The sequence below is a fragment of the Sciurus vulgaris genome (genome assembly GCF_902686455.1).
Source record: "Sciurus vulgaris genome assembly, chromosome: 12".
Lineage (NCBI taxonomy): Eukaryota > Metazoa > Chordata > Mammalia > Rodentia > Sciuridae > Sciurus > Sciurus vulgaris.
Genome location: NC_136473.1, coordinates 78594940 through 78603724, shown reverse-complemented (window position 1 = coordinate 78603724; position 8785 = coordinate 78594940).

Sequence of the window (8785 nt, the reverse complement as noted above, 5' to 3'; positions counted from 1 at the left end):
GGGATACAGGAAGGGAGCTAGACCAGGACACATGGAGCCATCTCTGTGGCAGACTTAATTTCCCTTCAGCGGCAAGGCCCTTAAGTGAAGACAAGATCCCAATATTAAGGGACCTGGGATCAAAGTCCCTCACTCCACTCGCCTTAGATGAGGTTCCAGCTGCTCTCAGATCAGAAAACCTCATCAGCCAATCAGAAGAGGATGACACTGGCTCATAGGTTTGGGCACAGAGACATGACATTGCATGTCAAGACTGGCACAGTGCCTGGAATGTCAGGGAGCAACCCCAGGCAGTTATTACTATGCCTCACCCTGGAACCTGTGGATATTAAAGCACAGAACTTCTCAGAGAACTTCAGGCCTGACCCCATAGAAAAGCACAAGGCCCCAGGTGACTGAATGAGTCTCAGCCTATTACCCCTGCAGGCTCAGTAGAGGCCCCCTCAGTTCCTCTTCCCTGGGGGCTAAGAGCTGCTTATCCCCAGAGGTCTCTCTCCTCAGTAGCCAAAGCTGGCCCAGCTTGACAGGACTGGATGCGGCCTGCCTGACCCAGGCCAGCAGCCATGACCCCTGCCTCACAAGTGTATCAGTGCGGGCGGAGGGAAGGGGCCCTCTCTCTTCCAGACCATGGTCCTGGACCTGTAGTCTAGGAAAGAAAGTAGGAATTGGCACTGAGAAGCCTGAGTATCGACACTGTGGTGGTACCACCTGTAATCCCAGTGACTAGGAAGGCTGAGGCAGGAGGATGGAAAGTCTGAGGCCAACTTTTGCCATGTGGTAAGACCCCGTCTGTCAAAATAAAAAATAGAAAGGGCTGAGGATGTAGCTCAGTGACAGAGCACCCCTGGCTTCAATTCCCAGTACCAAAAAAAACCCTGAGTGTGAGATGAATGGTGAGGTTATGGCCTCAGTTTCTCCACCTGAAACACAGAAGTCATGCCTGAGCTAACCTCCAGGACACTGGTGAGCACCTGTGAGGCTCAGTGTCCCCAGTGCCCCCAAATCTCCCCCTAGGAGAGCCTTCTGGGGGTCCCCTGCTGGGGACCAGGATCTGGCAGGGCTTGGGAGAGTGGTCAGCAGTGAGCACTTGGCCTGAAGCCTTGCCATCCACATTCACATGGAGACAGGAGGAAAGAGCCCCATCAGGCCTGCTGGGACGGCATGTGGGGAGGAGGGAGGCTGGGACCTGTCCCAGCACATCCAGACCTGTTGGCAAGTCCTGAGTCACTTAGGCAGCCAGAGGGCAGTCTGGGTGGGGAAGAGCAGAGTGCTCCCTCCCTGTCACCCTGGCTTCAGTCCCCTCCCCTGCAAGGTTGACTGTCCAAATGAAGTATCCTGGGCCCAGCAGTGCTGGGCAGGCTACTCTGCCCTGCCCTGGCCTCTAGACAACCACCCATCAAGTTGGCTCTGCCTTTGAAAGCACCCAGAGGAGATTCCACAAGCTTCCTCCACCAGCCCAGGCTCTGCACCCTGCCAACCTTCCAGTCTGAAGGTTTTTTTGTTGCCTTACTTTGGTTATTTTTGTAGCAATTTCTTCTTACTGAAGAAACGCTTAAACCCTTTAGAAAGATCTGGGTGTCTGGCTGGTCTGGGCCAGGCTGTCTGGTCTCCTGCAGGAAGGCCAAGTCCTTTCAGTATCACCCTAGGTGAGGAGCCACCCACGTGTACCTGGAGCTGCCTCTGGCTGTAACTGGAGTTGGGGCCCCTCTGTCTGTGTCTTAGCTGAAGTCAGCACCAGGCACCCAGACTGGGGCTGGAGGTGGGAAGACGGGGTTCCCGTGAGATTGTCACTAGATGAACTCATGCCGTAGACAGTCACCAACACAGATCTGTTATGTGTTTCTGACTGGTCTCGCCTTCTGGGGTGGGGGGGCAGGCGGAGTCAGGATGGGAAGACCAGGAGATGGCAACATGGCAGCCAAAGAGGAAGGGCCGAGGAGAGTTCTCCGTTCCTTCTTCTCCATTCCTTCCCTCTACTGGAGCTCCCATCATGCTCTGACATCCTGGAGTCCAGGTGTGCGACCCTGAACCACCTAGCCTCAGGTTCAATCCAATTCAAGAAACATGGTCTTGAACACCAGCATGCAGGTGGCTTGTGCTCACCAGGCAGGCAGGAATCAAGTGGCAACAGGGCCTGAAATCTCGAGACCCAGGTGTGGAGAGCTTCGTTCTTTCTTTTTTCTTTTCTTTTTTTCTTTTTTTGGTATCGGGGTGCTTAACCACTGAGCCACTTCCCCAGCCTTTATTATTATTATATTATTATTATTATTATTATTATTTTCTTTTTTGTACCAGGGATTGAACTCAGGGGCACTCGACCACTGAGCCACAACCCTAGGAATATTTTTGTATTTTATTTAGACACAAGGTCTCACTGAGTGGCTTACCACCTCACTTTTGCTGAGGCTGGCTTTGAACTTGCGATCCTCCTGCCTCAGCCTCCCGAGCCGCTGGGATTACAGGCGTGCGCCACCACACCGGCTGGAGAGCTTCATTCTGATGGGGCAGTATGGAGGGCTCTCCGGGAGCATGGGAGAGTGTCCTGCAGCAGGGTGGCGGTGGAGTTGGACGGGACGTAGGGATGAGTGCACCAGCCACGTTTCTGATGTCAGCGCTGCCTGGCCCACATTTGTCACTGTGAGAGGGACAGCTGTTGGAGTGAAGGAAATCCCACCCTGAACGTCTGGGAGGTGGAGGTCTCAAATGGGTTGTTTCAGGGAGCTTTGGGAGAGAAGGGAAAGGAAAAAAGCAATCCCCTCCGGAAGAGCTGGGACCACCTCTGGGGACTGGGGAGCTGACACTCAGGTGTGCTGTGTGACACTGAGCAGGTCCCATCACCTCTTTGGGAGATGGAGAGATTGGTGTGGCGAGTGAGTGACGGGGCCCTGGGGGTCTCGGAATGGAGAGGTGTTTCTGTGCGAAGCCAAACGGAGGGCAGGGGGTGGAGCTAAAGACGAAAGGCCCCAGGGCTCCCTTCCCCGCTGGGCAGCCGCAAGGTTAAAAGAGGATGGTTCCACGGTCTACTCTGCTGTGATTGGACGGTGCAAGAAGGACCCGCCCTGACCCCAAGTCTTGGTAATGTGATTGCCTTTTCCTGTCCAGGTCCCCGGAGCTATCGGATGCTTTTTGGGAGTGTTGGTCCATTTCATCCTGACAACAACCCTGGAGAGTGGCCAGAGAGGTGCCATTAGACTCCATTTTACAGATGAGCCTGCTGGGTCTCAGAAAGATGAGGGGAACTCACTCCTGCCACTCAGCTGCAGAGCACCTGACTAGAGACAAGCCCAGGTTTGTTGATGATGCCACTGCCCATAGTGACAGCCTCTAAGCAGTGAAGCTCTACTTCTTCAGGTACACAGATGCAGGTGCCCATGGAAGGGTGAGCCAGTCAGTCACATCTTAGTATGAATTAGTTTATCCATTGGACACTTGCCTTGCTCTGCAGGAGAAAGAGAAGGTTGGAGCTTGGGAAGTAGAAGGGGGGATTTTTTTTTTTTTTTTTTTTTTTTTTTAAGAGGTAGAAAGGGACTACAAGACCTCCACAAATTCCATCGACTTTCTACTTTTTCCCAGGCTGAGTCCTTTAGCCACTAAATTCATTTCCAGTCCCAGAGAGAAAAGGTTGGGGATCCAAAGGAAACATTCATGTATCTGTTCATTAAACCTGTGGGAACATCTGTTTGGTGGAAGAGATGGAGGATTCAGAGGTGAGCTGAACAGACTCACTTTGGCCATCCCAAAACTCTGTCCCAAAGACTGAGATAAAGATAGGTGAATGAGCACATAGCTTGGCAGCTGCTGGCATGGAATGACTAAGAAGGAGCTCAGAGCAGCTAACCCCCAGGAGAGCCGGGCAGCCGCCTTCTCCTCGCTCCATGACACATCCTTCCTCACACACTTTCTACCCAGCCCAGTGCCTCATTAGCCTTCCAGCCAGAAAGTCCTTTCAGTTGTGTCCCTGAAATCCCCCTTGTCCAGCAGTACCAATTCTACCTGTGCCCAATGACCCCCACCCCATGACCTCAGCAACTAGATGAAGAAGGGCAGTGGGGGCTTTGTAGAATTTCTGGCCAATGTTCTCATTCTACAGATGAGGAAACCAAGACCCAAAAAGGGCAGTGACTTGCCCCAGGCCATCACGGTGAGGTCAGCTCACCTGGACCCTCACCTGCAGGGGCTGCCCCTACCAACATACACACACACACACCTGGAGGGATTGACTGAGGAACCCTGCTCTCTGAGTATGGTTGGAGAACAGGAGGAGAGAGAGGGGCCCTGACACCATCCTGAACAGAGGATGCTCTGAAGCCAGGGAGCAGGGCAGGAAAAAGATCTCTCATCAGGAGGGGCTGAGCCATAATGAGGCAGGAAGCCAGGGCCTCAGACCCTGCTTCTTCATCCGGTCTCTCATTAGACCTCTCAAAGCAGGTCTATTTAAATTTTAGTTAGTCATAATTAAATAAAATTCAAATCCAGTTTTTCAGCAGCGCTAGCCACATTTCAAGCACGCAGTATCGGCATCTGGCTAGGGTCCACCATATTGGTCGGTGCAGATAGAGAACACTCCATCAGAGCAGAATGCCCTCTTCAGACAGGCCTGCTCGCGAACCTGCATATAGGCAATCTCATTTAAAAAATGTTTTTCCAAGCCAGGCACGGCGGTGCACACCTGTAATCCCAACGACTCTGGAGGCTGAGGCAGGAGGATCAGGAGTTCAAACCCAGCCTCAGCAGCTTAGCAAGACCCTAAGCAACTCAGCTAAACCCTGTCTCTAATAAAATATGAAAAAGAACTGGGATGTGGCTCGGTGGTTATGTGCTCCTGGGCCCAATCCCTGGTTTTATATTTATATATATAAATCCAGTTTCATTGATACATGTTTGTTGTATAAAGTTGAACAAGGAAACTCAAATCATAGGTGGTCCTCTTCACACTATTAACATTTGACCTGGATGTTTCTGGTCTTTATTCTTTTTTTTTTATTTGGTACTGAGGATTGAACCCAGGGACACTCAACCATTGAGTCACATCCCTAGGCCTATTTTGTATCTTATTTAGAGACAGGGACTCACTGAGGCTGCTTTTGAACTCATGATCCTCCTGCCTCAGCCTCCTGAGCTGCTGGAATTACAGGCGTGTGTGCCACCACACCTGGCTCCAGTATTAATTTTTCCTTTAGAAGAAAATTCGAATAAGGCATAGTCATTGTTAAAAATAAATAAATAAATAAATAAATAAATAAATAAATAAATAAATAAAGCAAACACTATAGGGACATTGAGAGTAAAAATGTTCAACACACCTTTCCAGAGGAAAGCAGGTCAGCAGCTTGGCACATATTTGTCCTGAATCTGAGCCCTGGGCACCCATCCTATTGGCCCTAAGGGGCCCCTTTAACCACAGAACTCCCATATGCTGACATTTACCCACACCTGTTGCTCAAGACTTCCGGTCCCTCCCCTTGCACTCACCCAAAACTGTCAGCACAGCTGAGAATCCTGGGGTGGGTCCCTGGCCTCAGGGTGGCCCTCCCAGCACTTCCCCTTTGGATGGTCATTAGGGTTCCAGAAACCCCTCTCCCTGATCACCCAGCCCCACTCCCTGCTCCATGCAGCACCCCATCAGGACCCAGGGAAAGGCGCTGTGGCCTTTCCTCTCACCCACCTCTTCATTTCTCACAGCTATGTCTAGACAGTGGCCTCAGCAGAGTTGTCAAGAGCCAACCCAGGAACCATTAGCCAGTTACATCCTGGCTCCGAGCTCACTAGTCATCATGGGCTCCTACACAGTGCATTTAACCTCTCCAGGCCTCAGTTTTCTCATTTGAAAAATGGACCTAATGCCAACTACCTCAAAGTGTTGCTGTGAGATTTTCCGGGGAGATGACACTTCACCTCCCTCCTCTTAGAGTCTTTGGCTGGGCCTGAGAATTAAATTGACACAGACAGAACAGCACGAGAAAAGCACACAGATTTTATTGTTGGTGTACATGGAAATATCCCCAAGAAAACAAGAACCCAAAGAATGGCAAGAGTGGAAAAGGCAGGCTGGGGTACAGCGCTGGCCTAGCATGCGTGAGGGCGGGGTCTGATTCTCAGCACCACCTAAAATAAAATAAAGGTATTGTGTCCACCTGCAACTAAAACAAAACATTTAAAAACAAAGAGTGAGAAAGTAAGTAAAATGCATAGAGGCTAAGGAAAGCCTACTTTAACAAGGTCTGTTTGCACAGATATTCCTCAGGCTCAACTCCCTGTCTGTTATAAAACAATGTTTCTTTTTCTCCTGACACAGAGAAAAAGGAGGGCAGAGTGTCCCTTTTATATTTGCTGGTTTTCAAATGCCTTTCTTCAAAACAATCCCATGCCAAAGCGACCCGTTTGGCGGGTGTTACGGTCTGCCATCCTTCAGAGTTCAATGAGATAATGCGTGTAAAACAGCCAGCACTATGAGATGGTTATCATTTTTCATTTTTCAGATGGAAAAAAAAAAAAAAAAAAAGGCTCAGAGAGACGTTGGCACTTCTTAAGGTCCTGCTGGCAGGACAGGGAGAAACCAGGGCTCTACCCCACGTCCTCCCGGCTCCAAAGCCCACGCTGCTGCCTGCAAGAGGCAAGTGCTTTTTAACGTCAGCCCACAAGCCCCAAGCTCCTTCCCTCAGTCCAAAGAGAAACCAAGAGGCAAGGGAGGCGGCAGCAGGAAAGCTGTTCGGTGGTACCAACCCTGACTGTCCCCAACTTGTAGACCGGCCAGGGCCTGTTAGGGCACTTCTCCCCTACCACGGAGTCCTTCCTCCCCACCTGCCATCTCTGAGCTCTGTGGACTCAGTTTCCCTGCATAGAATGTCAGTGTCAGTCTGTGCTTCTGCGATCTCCCATCCATCCCAGGAGACATCAGGGACCCGTCTCAGGCTTGACCGGGGGCAAGGTGAAGGATCCACCACTCGGACCAGGCCCTGGTAGAAGCTGGGTGGCACCCACACCCCAACCTGGATTTACCCCTCTCTCTCTCCAGGCTCCCCGGAGCCCCGACAGAGGGTGCGGTGTCAACAGTCCTGTTGGGCCAGAGCAGGTTTGGAAGGAGGGTTAGGAGGGATGGGGCGTGGCGGGAGGGTGCGCCTCTAGGGCTTAGGTGTGATGACTGGGAAGGGGGCACCTTCTGCCAGCTTCCTCGCAATGCCAGACGGGGCAGGGCAACTTCCCCCACAGGCCAGGCCTCGGGGCTGAGGTGACCACCACAAGGCGTGAGCAAGGCGTGAGCAAGGCGTGAGCTCAGTGTTGACAGACACCCTCCCCTCAGCATCTAGCCAGTGCCAGCTCCCCAGCCCCGCCCTGCCCCAATTGTCCCCAGAGCTGTGAGCACAAGGGTGGGGAACCTGCCCTCACAGGCCCAGCTGGCCAAAGGCTTTGTGTCCCCCAGCCACCCTCCCCCAGAGAGAGCAGAGGCAGACAATGGCCATGGTGACTCATCAATGAGCCATCTTCCCATCCCCACCCTGCTGGCCTGGGCCAGCCCAGCAGAGCCCAGCCTGTCCTCCACAGGACCTGAGGGCCTGTGTTCCCCTCTCCTCACCCATCCCTGCTGTGGCCTGCTTCTGCTGTGCCACATCAGGGGCCATGGAGCACTGTGGATCAAGGAGAGAGGAGTCTGACTGCAGCAGAACTTCATGCAGCAGGGACTCAAAGCCTGCCTTTTCTCTGCTGTCCCACAAGGCCTTACCCACCTTCCCCAGTTCCAGGGAAGTGCTGCGACCATTTTTTTTTTTTTTTTTTTTTTGTACCACTCAGCCACATCCCCGGTCCTGTTTGTATTTTATTTAGAGACAGGGTCTTGCTGAGTTGCTTAGGGCCTTGCTAAGTTGCTGAGGCTGGTTTTGTGATTCTCCCTGCCTCAGCCTCCTGAGCCGCTGGGATTACAGGCGTGTGCTACTGCACCCAGCTTTTGTGGCCATTTCTTCATCCGCTTCTTGGATAGAGTTTGGTTCTTGCCTGCAATTATTCTCTCCTGCAACACTAATTATGTGGGCAGTGAGGAGTCCCTTTCCATTCCACATAGGACAGGGCTCAGGGTTAGAAAGTTACTGTCCCAGCTGGGTGTAGTGGTGCACACCTGTAATCCCAGAGGCTTAGGAGGCTGAGGCAGCCTCAGCAACAGTGAGGCACTAAGCAACTCACCAAGACCCTGTCTCTAAATAAAATACAAAGTAGGGCTGGGGATGTGGCTCAGTGGTCGAGTACCCCTCAGTTCAATCTCTGGTACTGTTCCCCCTACCCACCCCCCAAAATAAAGTTACTGTCCCCCTGTAGAATCCACTAGGCAGCACTTCAAGAACTGAATATCCACTCCTGCCGGTGTGGTGGAGTAATCCCAGCAACTCGGGAGGCTAAGACAGGAGGATGGCAAGTTCAAGGCCAACCTCAGCAATTTAGTGAGGCCCTAAGCAATTTAGTGAGACCCTGTCTCTAAATAACAAATATTTCAAAAGGTCTGGGGCTATAGCTCAGTAAGTCCCTTTGGGTTTAATTTCCAGTACCAAAAAAAAAAAAAAAATAATAATAATTTAATGTTCACTCCCAATGCCCACATACCCTATATTCTTTGCTCCAAATCAAATCCCTTGAATTCTTTCAGTCATTCCTCCCAAGACACAGTTTCAAGACCTTTGACAGCTGGGATGTAGCTCAGCCACAGAGCACTTGCTAGCGTGGGCAGGCCCTGGGTTTCATCCCCAGAACACACACACACACACACACACACACACACACACACACACACACACGATCT